Source organism: Mus caroli, unplaced genomic scaffold (genome assembly GCF_978045245.1).
Source record: "Mus caroli unplaced genomic scaffold, Mus_caroli_1 scaffold_14, whole genome shotgun sequence".
Taxonomy (NCBI): domain Eukaryota; kingdom Metazoa; phylum Chordata; class Mammalia; order Rodentia; family Muridae; genus Mus; species Mus caroli.
The window spans coordinates 75,175,404-75,188,577 of NW_028227269.1; the positions used below are offsets into that span (position 1 = coordinate 75,175,404).

At 47.6% G+C, this 13,174-nt stretch overlaps 1 protein-coding gene across 2 annotated transcripts in view; it reads right to left on the reverse strand.

Annotated features, from left to right (window-relative positions):
* The window catches only part of Sptb (spectrin beta, erythrocytic), a 130,972-nt gene that overhangs the window by 90,214 nt on the left and 27,584 nt on the right, over positions 1-13,174 (reverse strand). The window contains exon 1 of one of the 2 annotated variants that reach the window (XM_029484833.2): positions 3,711-3,755. The exons of the other annotated variant lie outside the window; for it this stretch is intronic. The gene's annotated coding sequence lies outside the window, so the exon portion shown is untranslated. Of the gene's footprint in view, positions 1-3,710; positions 3,756-13,174 lie in introns of those variants that run through there. 2 annotated transcript variants of the gene reach the window in all.

Genomic DNA, 13,174 nt, shown 5'->3' on the forward strand with positions numbered 1-13,174 from the left:
CAACCTGTGGAGAAATGAGCCCGTCCCTGCTAAGACAGTGTATAGCAACTCCAAAACACCAGCCGGGCTCCAGTGTCCACTAACCCAAGGCGACAGGAATCTTCCGTTCAGGAGTGGCTTGAGCTAGTGTCCAGAAAGAGCCAGAGATAGCATGTGCGGGATTTAGGACATAAAGACTAAACCAGGGTGGCTCTGATCTGGTGTTCCGAACCAGGCAGCATTTCGTGGAGTTAGGCACATCTGAACATACACTGCCTGAGGATAGCTGGACACAGCCCCTTACTAACTGTGTGGCCTTAGGCTGCTTAAACTCTGTGCGTCTCTATTTCTCATCTACAAAGTGGAGTGAATAACAGGTATCACCTCCCAGCACTGCTGCCTCGATCAAGGGAGACAAGGTGTAAAGTCCTTGATGGAGTGCCTGGGTGCCTGCACTGTCTCAGAACCAAGCGTTAGCCCCTCTTGTACCTCACTTCTCCAGTTATTAACCACTCTTCCCTCTGTTCACGGCTCGTACACGAGTACAGTCTTTTGGTTTGTCTGTTGTCTTGTTTTTCGTCACCAGAAGCCTATTATCCACGGCGCCTGCACAAGCTCTGCCACCATGCCTTGTCTGGGTGTCGTCCGCGTGGCGACCCTACTGCGGGATGCCTGTTAGGCAGGCCATCTATCCTTTGCATTCCTCATGGATTCTGTGAAGCTGGGGACAGGCAGGGGCAGCAGCAGCTTCTATCTGGGTATCTGAGGTGAGATACTGGGGAAGGGGCAGAGAGTCCCATAGCTGATGCAAACTGACAGGCTTGCCAAGCAATTCTTTAGATTGTTGCTGACCCCTTTTTCTCATTTTACATTAAAAAAAAAGGATGGTTTTAGTACACTAGAAGGGAAAGAAACAACATCCAACTGTTTGCCACAATTCTTCACAATAAAGGCCTTTCTTCCTACTCTTTTCCTGTCTACGTGGTCTCAGCACCACCACAGTTCCGCTTCCATCTCAGTGCTAGCTTCTGATGCCAGGGAAGACCCGGTTGTGACACCCTGTTCAGTTAGTGCAGGCTTCAGGCTTGGCTTAATGGCTCCCTTCAGACAAGGCTTACCCTAAGATCTGGGCTCCGAGGGAGGACAGGATTGGCAGAGGGAAACGCTGCCTGGCTCACCTCAGCAACACACCCACCACACAGCTGACAGGCCTAGAGAAACCATCGTTAGTATTCTTGGCATTAGCTTGTGGGCTTTGACCCAAACTACCACATGCTCACCGTTATAGGTAAGAAGTTGCCCGTTCTTGCCTACAAACTCGATACTCTGGAGGACATGTAGGAGGGCTGTAACTAGGAAGCCAACCTGGGTGACATGCTGAGGCTTTATCTCAAACAAAATGAAAACAGAACAAATAAAAACTGTACAGACTTCCCAGTCTTTGCCAGGACTCTATACACTGCTACCACCACCAGACCTCCCCATTCCAGAAGAGAACTGTGTTTATACAGTTCGTTAATTTGATGTATCTCCTTCCTGCCAACCTAATATATTTTATTAGATTGTTTTTAATTATAGATGTTGATGTATGCCAAGCCCTTAGAGAACCCCAACCAAAAAAGGCTACGATTGAGAATCGAGGCTAACAATGGTGGACTATTGGTAGCTCAGAATGGTACCAGTTGAGGAGAGAAGCAAGGGATAAACAGCAAGAAATGGCCTTTCTCTCCGAGAACGGCTTGGCCATGGTCACGGCATAAACACAGCCAGCAAGAAACCCACCTCTGCCTTTATATTTACACTTGACTGCCAATGAATGGATGGATGTCTGTTATAAACTATCCACACACACATGAAGGGATCAAGCCCCACACACAACAGGAAGTAGATCTCTAATAACAGACAGCTATAGGCACCATAATTGAAAGCAACACGACTCATATTTAGTACGAGGGTGAAACAGCCCTAAGAGCCCACTACACTGTCTTTTGGTCCACTCCTATGAGTGACTTCTGTCTGCTTTTGAGACAGGGTCTCATGCAGCCTGGGCTAGTCTCAAGCTCAGTGTGTAGCTGAGACTGGCCATAAACTTCTGCTCGTCCTGCCTTGCTTCCTGAGTGTCGAGAACACAGATGTATTGTGTACTGAGACCAGCACTATGCTCTCTACCAAGGGACTCCCATCCCAGCCCCTACAAGTGCCTCTCACCTGCTCTATTCAATCCATTTACAAACTGAGGCTTACAGAAGTCATCCAAGGCCACACCAGCAAAAGAAGGAAAGGGTGAAACATGACCTCCACCTGCCCGCTGCTGGTCTCACAGAATCATTTCGGGACTCTATTGATACATTTCAGTTTTCTTAACAGCCCGGTAATTCACACTAACGCTTAGGAGGGCTTGAATAGACATAGAATATAAAAGGGATGCTGGTGCCTGCTGTAAATTCCTTCTAGTGTAAAAGTCACACTTACCCTTCTCCTCTGCCTAACGCTATTTCTAAAAAGAAAAAATAACCAAATGTTTCTAAAATATACCCAAATGATCTCCAAGGGCTTCACCTGATCTCTGCAGCGGGAAAGGTGCCCAGTTCCTTTGGTGGCCACAGGATGCTACTTCAGAAACAGAGAGGAAGCTGCTGTTCCTAAAAGCCCTGGGTGATTCATGTCACTAGCCCAACAGAAATAAGATCCAGAGACTATGTCCTTGAACTGTTGCTCTCATAGCACATGCCTCTCATTAAAGGAACAAAAATCGTCTGGGAAAACCAGGAACCCAAAGGTCTGAGTAACGGCTACCCAAGCCAGACTGGGGCAGCCCACATGCACTACCCAAGCCAGGCTGGGGCAGCCCACATGCACTAGGCTCCCCCCGAGTTCTCTCCATTATCTAGACTCGGCAGAACTGGCTGACTCCTCTTGCTTATCTCCCTGTGCCTCACAAGGGTTGCTACACCCAGTGCATGTAGGACCTCTTTATCGGGAAAGATCCACAGGACTAGCTTGTGCATTTGTGCACAAGTGGTTATTGAGCCCGCCAAAAGATTGATAATTCTGTGTCTGCCTATTGGCACATACATTATGAACACGCACGCACAGCTGGTGGATACAGACGGGGTAGACACCGACCACAGAGCATGCGGCTCTGGAAGCTGCAAACCTCCTCAATAAAGCTATATCACCGCCCTTTCCCTAGAATGCCTGCCATTGTCCTGATGCCCAACAGCTAGAAAACAAAAACAGAGCTTGCTAGGCTTTGAATGATATAATTCATTCCATAAATATCTCCTCAGCTCTGTGCTGAATCCCCACATAGCAAGTTTTACCAAACTCTAGCATTCCTGAGATGAGACCAAAGGCATCCTTTAGCCCTATTGTGGCACGACAGGATCAGTGAGACAGTAGGATCACTGAGCTCACAGGCTTGCCAAACGGCAGCAGCCTTTGACAACGTGAAATGACATTTAAGGCTTAAAAGCCCTCCTGTATGTTTCTGACACTGTGAAATAATAAGCTTGCCACAGGCTCATCTACTTTCTTTGTTTCTGAGTCTTTTTTAAATTATTGTTTATATTTCTAATGCGTGAAAATTATTTATTAGATATGGTCAGACATTGGGGCCAATATTGACTTTCAAAAAGACACATTTTACATTTTATGCATAAAGTAAGTAGACCAACTAATGTAAATAAAACAGGCAGTGCCTTCCTGGTCGTTAAAAGATTGAGACCTACCGCTGTAACGCATGGTTGCGAGCACAGCCTAAGGTCTCTCATGAAACACTAGACGCTCCGTCCCTGAATCACCTGTAATCAGAATGAAAGCAGAGAACTGTTACTCCTGACTTGTGGTAAGTAACTTGACTATAATGCATCGGGCTGACTGGAATTCCCTTCTCCCTACACAGAGAAGCCTGATCTCCACCACAGAACAAAGACTACACAGTAATTAAACACCCTGGCCCAGAAGTGGAGCGGGGACTGAACCTCACTCTCCAGTCACCCTTTGAAAGAATCAGTAAACATCAGGGTAGGAGAGGAGAGAGAGATTGGAAAGACCCTCAAAGTCTGGCCTATCTGTACAAGGCAAAGGGGACCTCGTACTTTGCAACAGACAACACACGGCTACATAAACTGTACAGTTTTGAAAAGAGGCAGGATCCAGGCTCCGCAAGGTGCAGCCTGTCAGGATTTGTAACTGGATAAAAAGCACAGAGCTGAGGAACGTGTGGACCTGGGCTGTAGCAGCTGATTAATTCAATTAATATTTATTGAGCACCTGGAAAGTTCAGGGCTGAATACTGTGGGCAGAGGTAGGCAGTGGCCCGTGCTCTCCTAAACTCACAGCTTCACTGTAATAGGACAATGGCAGGAAAAGGCTCTGCCGAGCCCATTCAGGTCCTGTGTGAGCCACATTCACGAGTCCTTCCAACTGGGTCTAAACATCAGTCCGAGATAGGCTTGGTTTCACTGACCCTTCACATTCTTGCACAATGGCAACACAAAGAAGTCAGCTCCACCAGCAGATTCCAATCTGGCCTACAGTTTTGCTGATAAGGTGAAAGGGACATCAGGGGCTCCCCACAGTCCCAGAGCAGGGGTGGGGGTGTGCACCGGCAGCATGTTCATTAAGGTGGAGAGTGGTCTGCAGTCAACTACTGAGCTATCAGGAGTCAGACGCCCACCTACATGTATCCGTTCTTTAATTCTTCTATTTTGTCATGTGTTGGTATGTTTTGAGACCAGGGTCTTGCTATGTAGTCCGGGCTTCCTAAGAAGTTTCTATGTAATGGTCTGGGCTATTTTACAACTTACTCTCTGACTGTCACAGCTTCCCAAGTGCTGGGATTACAGATACACCTCCATGCCCGACTATCTTCACATCACTTTCTCTTTTAAAAATATTTTTAATTATGTGTATGTGTGTGCATGTCACATGCATGCATGTGTCCTTGGAGGCCAAAACCATCAGATCCTAGACTTATACGAAGTTAGAAACCATCTGAAGTCCGTGCTGAGACACTCCCCAAACACACACACAACTCAGGCAGCCATCTCTACAGTCAAGTATCCTTAATGTTTCTAACAATTATCAAATCATTTGTCTATATGTATAGTCACTTCAGGATGTGATTCCTCCCACATCTCCCAAGTCTGGCATCATGAAGCCTAATCAGGTTTGGGTTGAGCACCTCCTCATCTTTGAAGGCCTCAGAACACGACAATGGAATTTCAGTAGGAAACAGTAGTGCTGTCAAAATCTGCAAACATTCTCTTCCTAGAACAATACAGACTCTCGGGCTAAGAGGACCACAATACGGAGACTGAGAGGCAAAGTCTACTCCTTCTGCACCTTCCCAGGCTGCCTGCAACTCCTCTCGAGCCACAGTGGCCTTGCCTCAAACCATCTACCCTGATGGGGAAATCTAGAGGGTCGGGGGAGGCAACCACTGAACTCCAAAGCCCTAGAAGCAAGCAAAGCGCAAGGAACCTCTGAGATGAGACGGGAGCATTTAGCGCCACACCACGAGACACCGCGCCAGCTGGGGGGAAATGCTGACTTGCTATATTTCCTTCCTTTTCCGGACAGATTCTAAATAAACCACTGGAGACTCACTGCAGCGTCCATGCCGAGCAGAGCATCCCTCCCTGTGCTGTGGTGACAGCCGTGCCGCACGGACCAACTCTTGGAGGGAAGCATGCCCTGTTTCCTCCACTCTCATTCCCCAGCCCACCCGGCCAGCACCCTCTACCACGGGGGAAGGAGGGAACCCCCACCTCTGCTCCCTCCACAGTCCACAGGCAGCCCAAGCCAGGCCGGCGATCAGCACCGAAGTGCGTTTCTCCCTCTTGTTCCTCTCCTGATATTTACACTGATCAATCATCCAAGGTCACTTTTAAATATAGTCTGAGAATGGAGGAGTCCATGCTCCCCTTTGATAATCTCTCCTAGTGACTCACAGTCCTCACATTAATGTTTTATATTTGGCTTTCATTCCTTCCCTGCCATTAGGGGGAAAAAAAACCCAGCCAAGACCAGGGTGGTTTTTTTCCTCTTTTACCTTCTGCTGGTAAGTGTTCATTCCCCCTCTCATATGCCTTTATATTTTTATTACGGGTCCCATTACAAAGAAACACACTCATTTTCTCCTCTCTTCTTCACGCCAACTCCTATCTCCCCTCCTTTCTCTCTAGAAAGAGCTCCCTAATGAGACCGGGCTATGGAGGGAGCTGGCCAGATGTTCTGAGAGTATGACGTCATTGTTCCGCCCCTGATGGCGTACCATTTTCAATACCGTCCATCACATCACTTGTCATTTGCTGGCTTAAATAAGTAGCTGGGTGGTGTGTATGTTGGGGGGGGGGGAGAACTCTTCTGATTTTCATTTTCATCAATATTGCACATGACAACTACAGACCTGGAAAACCACAAGCTACCTCAGCCAGTGAACTAGCCCACTGTGGCTCCTTCACTCTCCGACACATGGGGTCCAACGAATTTACCGTGCTCCAACCTATGATCCATCAAAGCTGTTTTTACGCCGGGCAGTGGTGGCACACACATTTAATCCCATCACTTGGAAGGCAGAGGCTTCGGATTTCTGAGTTCGAGGCTAGCCTGGTCTACAAAGTGAGTTCCAGGACAGCCAGGGCTACACAGAGAAACCCTGTCTCAAACACCACCCCCCAAAGGCTGTTTTTACTGTTAATTATACTTTATACAGAAGTTCCTTTTCATTTTCTCATATGTTATTACATTTATTTATTTGGGGGGGGGGCAGGAGGATTGAACTAAGGTTTTCAGCAAGCTGAGCCATCTCTCAGCACCTCAACAATATATATATTTATATAATTATATATATACACACACGCACACACCTTTTTTTCAATTAAAAAATGGCAAGGTAAATAAGGGCGAGCTGTTTAACAGCCATAGTGAATGGACCCTCAGAATAAAGTAATAATATCTTCCATTTTCAACTGGAAATTCACCTTTGTATTATAGACAAGGTGTATAGAAAAGGGGCTGTGGGCTGGAGAGATGGCTCAGTGGTTAAGAGCACCATCTGCTCTTCCAGAGGTCCTGAGTTCAAATCCCAGCAACCACATGGTGGCTCACAACCATCTGTAATGGAATAAGATGCCCTCTTTTGGTGTGTCTGGAGACAGCAACAGTATACTCACATACATAAGTAAATCAGAAGAGGAGGAGGAAGAGGAGGAGGAGGAGGAGGAAGAAGATGTGGGGAGCGGGTGTGGCCGCAGTCCCAAAGGCGCCAGGGACTGCAGCTAAGTCTTATGACTTGCACCTGACTTCCTCATACATCTAGCCACAAACATCGTGAGAGCTGCGCAGGTGTACCAGGTTACTGGCGAAGCCATTTTGGTGGAGATATGCCCCTGCTGCCCTGATTAGCTGAAGCTGCGTACCTGGTGAGGTGATGTGGCCTGCTGTGAGTGGATGGGAACTGATAGTATATAAGAGTGAGAGGCCCAGGGCTTGGGGTCTTTCGCCTACACAGTCAATGCGCAGCCCAATAAACGTGTGCAGAAGGATCCTATTGTGGTGTCTTACTTGCTGGTGAGTCGGGCGCTCACAGGAAGAGGAGGAAGAGGAGGAGGAGGAGGAGGAGGAGGAGGAGGAGGAGAGGGGCTGTGTTCACCTCACGAGCACCGAGAAGCTTCCGGGCTCCAGATTTGACCCATGGTGCTGCAGCCTTAGAACTGTCACCCAGAGCACGTCTCTCTCGCATGTGTCGCATGTGCCAGGAGCTTAGTATTCAACACCAAGCTGCAGCACAAACCAAACTCTCTGGATTCTTTACGTTGCATATAGTGGAGCCTGAAGCTGCAGTTGGAAGGATGGTTTTGAACCCACAGTCACCCAATGGCAGTGCCCAGCCTACTTCTGTACAGCCCACACATACAGAGTAAAGTCTAGGTTTTTATCTTTATTATGTTTGTTTTGTTTTATTTTTATGTTTGTAAGTGTTTTGCCCACACGTGTGTATGTGTTCTACATGCCTTCCGGTATTAGATTGAGTCCATGTGGGTGCGAGGAACTGAGTCTGGGTCCTCTGCAAGAGCAACAAGTGCTACTAACCATTGAGCCAACTCTCCATCCCCAGATTCTAGAATTTTAAAGGACTGTAAAATAAATAAGAATCTATGGCGAGACCATCTCCAGCCCTATAAGGGAAGGTGATGCTCTGCCTCTGCACCTGCCTGAAGTCTATGGAGGGTCAGACGCCATGAGACTGCTTACATGGCTCACCACTGGTAGTACAAAAGAGGGGACATGAGTAGGGTAGATGAGTGACCTCCAGGACAGCGGTAAGAGAAGAACCTCTTCAGAAACCCTACCACACCGTGGATGGCTTCTTTAGAAGCCACCTAGGAAATCTCCGACCTGATCGCAGAACTAGTTCACTTAACCTCAGAGCTATTTTTAGAACAGCCCACTCTCTCTTACAGAACCTTTCACCCCAATATGTCAGTACAGAAGCCTCTGCAATCTTTCAGATTCAGGCCCTTCACAGGGGCTCCCTCCCAACCCTGAGCTTCTTTCACAAGCAGAACCTGTGCGGTGACCGGTGCCTGACTTAGGACACTAACCCTCTACCCTCCCAGATGAACATCTGGGTTCTTAGAATAAGCCACAGAAGAAGACAATTAGGAGAATGCCAGCGCTTTTAAATTCCTGTTTTTTAATTAAAAAATTATTATTATTGTGGGGGTGTATGTGATATGCATGAGAGAGTAGGGTGGGTGAGTGTCAGGATGCACATGTGGAAGTCAGAAGAGAACTTGGTGGAGTTTTTCCCCTCAACCTTTACATCAGATCCAGGGCTCAAACTCGTGCCTCCAGCCTTATTTGGTAAGTGCCTTTATCAGTTGGGCCATCTTGTCAGCACCCCCGCCCCCATTCTTTAGGATTTCTGCTAGTGTGAAAATTGTGGAGGAAACGTAGTTATTGTGATAGTGACCTCAGTCTTCCATTTCTCTCCTCCCTCTCCCTCCCTCTCCCTCACTCTTAATAGAGAGTCTCTATGTTACCTTGCCTGGCCTTGAACTCTTGGCCTCAAGCATGCCTCAACATCTTAAAGAGCTAAAAGCCTGTGTCACTGTATCTAGCTCTCTTCTTTAAAACAAACTTCTATTAATTCATTGAGAATTTCATGCAACATATTCTGTATGTATTTCGTGCATGTATTTTGAATGTTGACCCCATCCCACCTCCTCCTATACCCACCCTCTCCACCCTACGTCCTTCCTGGCGGGCCTATCTCCTGATGACTCTGGTAATTCCTTCTGCTTTCTTCTTTGCACATTTTTCTTCCAACAAACTAGCTTCTAGGATGTCAAGATGACAGCAAACTTGGCATGTTCTCATCCCCATTCAGCAGGGTGACATCTGAAGGACCAGAACACTAAATACGGTTTTTGTGACATTAGAGGTAGACGTATTGAGGTGACTCCAATCTGGCTTTTACTTCTATCCACCTACATGTCATATTCCTTTTGAACCTGACACAGCTTTCCAGGCAGAGAAAAACCAAGAGATACCCACTGTTAGCCCTGGTAGCTGCTTTTAGATTTTAAGTCTTCAAGGACAGATAATGCAACAAGACCCATGGGCACAATGACAGAAGTTCCATGCATGGTTCTAAAAGTTTGCATGTCTCATCTCTATTCATGGAAAAAAAATAGCACAAGGACCAAGAGTCAGGGCTCAGGACAGACAGGCTGTGGGATCCAAATGCCAGCTGTGCCCCTTATAAGCTTCAAGAGCTTGGACAAAAGAATGTAATCCCCTGTGCCTTGGCTTCTTCATCTATGAAATGAGACTAAGAAGATCACCCACTCTATGGGATTGTTGTGAAGATTAAAGGCTTCATATATGTAAATGCCAGAGACCGAGTAACAAACACCTGCTAACGACAATAATAATCATTGTATGGTCTGTCTTGATCCCATTGCCTGTGGCATTCATTCATTCTTTAAAAGGGTGATCACTCACGCTTTGCTAGGCAATGGGGTTCCAAAGATTATTATAACCCAGTCCCTTTAATCTATAGTCATTGTCTCCCCTCGTCCTCCAAAAGAGTTTTCTTAAAACCATGTTCCTAGCTGAGCAGTGGTGCCACACACCTTTAATCCCAGCACTCGGTGGACAGGGGCATTAGGATCTGTGAGTTCAAGGCCAGCTTGGTCTACAAAGTGAGTTCCAGGCTACCCAGGACTATACAGAGAAACCCTGTCTCAAAAAAACCAACCAACAAAAACCATGTTCCTGCATTTGAGACAGCTGTAAAATTGTGGTGAGATGTAGAGAAATTCCCAGTGTCTGTGCAGCACAGCAGAACATGTCTCCAAGGGTGGGTGGGTGGAGATCAGAGTCTTCGAGAAGGAAGGGAATCATGGACGTAGCCAAGCCCTGACTAACCCCAGCACTGCTGAACTAGGTGAGGTGGCACACAACCGCAGGTCCAGCTCTCGGGAGATGGAGGAGGGAGGGTCAGGAGTTCAGTGTTCTCTTCAGATTCACAGCGACTCTGAAGCCACCCTGGGCTTCAAGGAAGGAAGGAAGGAGGAGAGGAAGAGAATGGGAGGGAGGGAGGAAGGGAGGGAGGGAGGGAGGGAGGGAGGGAGGGAGGGAGGGAGGGAGGGAGGGAGTTATCTAATCATACTGAAAAGAGGCAAACTAGGTAAGGGCATTCCTAGGAAGGAGAAAGTCAAGGCCACAGAACAGGGAAGGAAGAAGAAGCCAAGTCACAGAAGCTGGAAGCAGCTTGAAGAGGAGCAAGAGTAGAGAGGCAGACAAATAACATGGAGCCAATAGAGGGCTTTAGTTGGAATGGTATGGGTAGGTTGGTTTCTGGTCTAACAGAGGTAGATTTAGAAGGGAATTAGTACAGGCCGGGGAATGACTAAGATAGTAGTATGGGCCTGGTGTGATGGCTCATGTCATAATCTTGGCACTCAGGAGGCAGAGGCAGGTGGATCCCTGAGTTGGAGGCTAGCCTGGTCTACAGAGTGAGTAAGTGAGTTCCAGGACAGCCAGGGCTGCACAGAGAACCCTGTCTTGAAAAACAAAAACAAACTAAAAAAGATATTAGTGTAGTCACTGACATGAGGTGGTATAGGCAAGCCAAGACCGAGGGGGCTGTTTACAAAACTAGAGAATAATAGTGGGTGGCTGGAAATAGCAAGTGGGGCAGTGTGGCCTCCCTTCCCCCAGCCTGGAACCTGCTTGCTCAAAGGCTCATTCGTCCTGCCACGCCCACTGCTGGAACCTGCCTTTGCTGCCTGGAGGCACACACGTGTTCGTCCTGCTACTGGACCCTGAGTTACTTGGCGGGATATTGGGTTCCCTCCCCCTTCCTTTATAACTGAGTGTCTGGAAATAGTAAAATTGAGCTTTGATCAGGATGTTGTCTTAGCTCCATTGTTTCTTCCGCCCCGTCTAGATTCCTCTCTTTTCAGCGAACTGCCATTCTCAGTTGAACCGTTCATGTTGTGGACTGCGGGCAGGCCGCAACAGGGCAGGGGATAATGAATGACCTGCCCACTTTGGGTGACTAAATAGCTGGTGGTTTCTACCAGTTTGGAGATTACAAGAAAGGAAGAAGTTTACTAGAAGGGATAATGAGACTAATGGCTCTATGTGAGCCATGGGCCTGTGTGAACTATGGATCTGTGTGGGCCCTGGACCTGTGTGAGCCATGGCCTGTGTGAGCGCTGGACCTGTGTGGGCCCTGGACCTGTGTGGGCCATGGTCTGTGTGAGCCCTGGGCCTGTGTGGGCCCTGGACCTGAGTGAGCCATGGCCTGTGTGAGCCATGGCCTGTGTGAACCATGGTCTATGTGAGTCATAGTCTGTGTGGGCCATGGCCTGTGTGAGCCATGGGTCTGTGTGAACCATGGTCTATGTGAGTCATGGTCTGTGTAGGCCATGGCCTGTGTGAGCCATGAGCCTGTGTGAGCCATGGCCTGTGTGAGCCATGGGCCTGTGTGAGCCATGGGCCTGTGTGAGCCATGGAGTTAGGTGCTGGGAATGGAGCATTGAAGCCAAATACAGAAGTTCTTTAGCTTTGTGGTGCATTCAGTCCAGTGATAGAGATTAACAGATAGTGAACTACTCGAAATAATTGATAATTTACCAATTATGGGGTGCTGCAGATATGTACAGATATTAGGGAGAATGATAACTGAAAATTCTCCTCTCAGTTGGGAACAAAAGGAGCTTCCCTGGGCAAGTAGCCTTTAAATGGTTATCTGGAATCTGTAAGTGCTAGAAAGGCAAAGAATGGGGCAAGAGCATGTTCAAGCTGCGCAGTAGGTCCTGGATGTTCTGTGGGATGTCTGGGTAGAAATGTTTACTTGTTGATCAATAGCTATCATGGAGAAATGGCTGAAGACTAGAGAGATTTGAGTTGCCTATCACCAAATAGATGGCAGCAGAAACACCCAAAGTAGGCAATATTGGTCCACAAGAGATGCAGGATGAGATAGATCCTAGGAACCCATCCTTGGCTATGCCAAAGAATCCGTAGATCAAGGCCAGTCAGGAGAGGATATCATCAAGAAATAAACTTGCCCTCAGCTAGCAGGGGCGGACAACGAACGGTCTCCAATGTCCAAGAGAATCGAATCTATTCCCAAGTGGGACCACAATAAGGGTAGCTTCATCAGAACCGTGCAGACAGACTTCCAGTGGCTCAAGTAACACAATAGTGAAGACAGCCCATTCCTTCAAAACATTTGATGGACTTGTGGAGCTTCAAGGATGGCTAGACAGTGGTACAGGGCCAAGTGATGGTTTCTGCCAGTGGGAAAAACACCAATAACAAAACTAGCCTTGTCTAAAGACTAGAGGAAAACAGCAAGTCAGGAAAGACTCAAGACCCGAGTCTATGTGTCAGGCTTGAAGAGTCTGTCAGTGGTTCTAACATCTACTACCCTAGAATGTCACAGAGTGAGTACTTAGGAAAATGCAAAGTCTGGGCAAATCCATGCCATAGCTGTGCAGAACCTTCGGTGGGGATGGTGCCCTCTCCAGAGGGTACAACTTTGAACTCCCTCTCAATAATACTTCAGTTGGCTTTGTGGTATTAACAAGAGAGAGACATGGACAAGAGTTTATCTCCTCAAATTACTCCCCAGCTCAGGATGCTGGGAGACTCAACCCTACTCCAG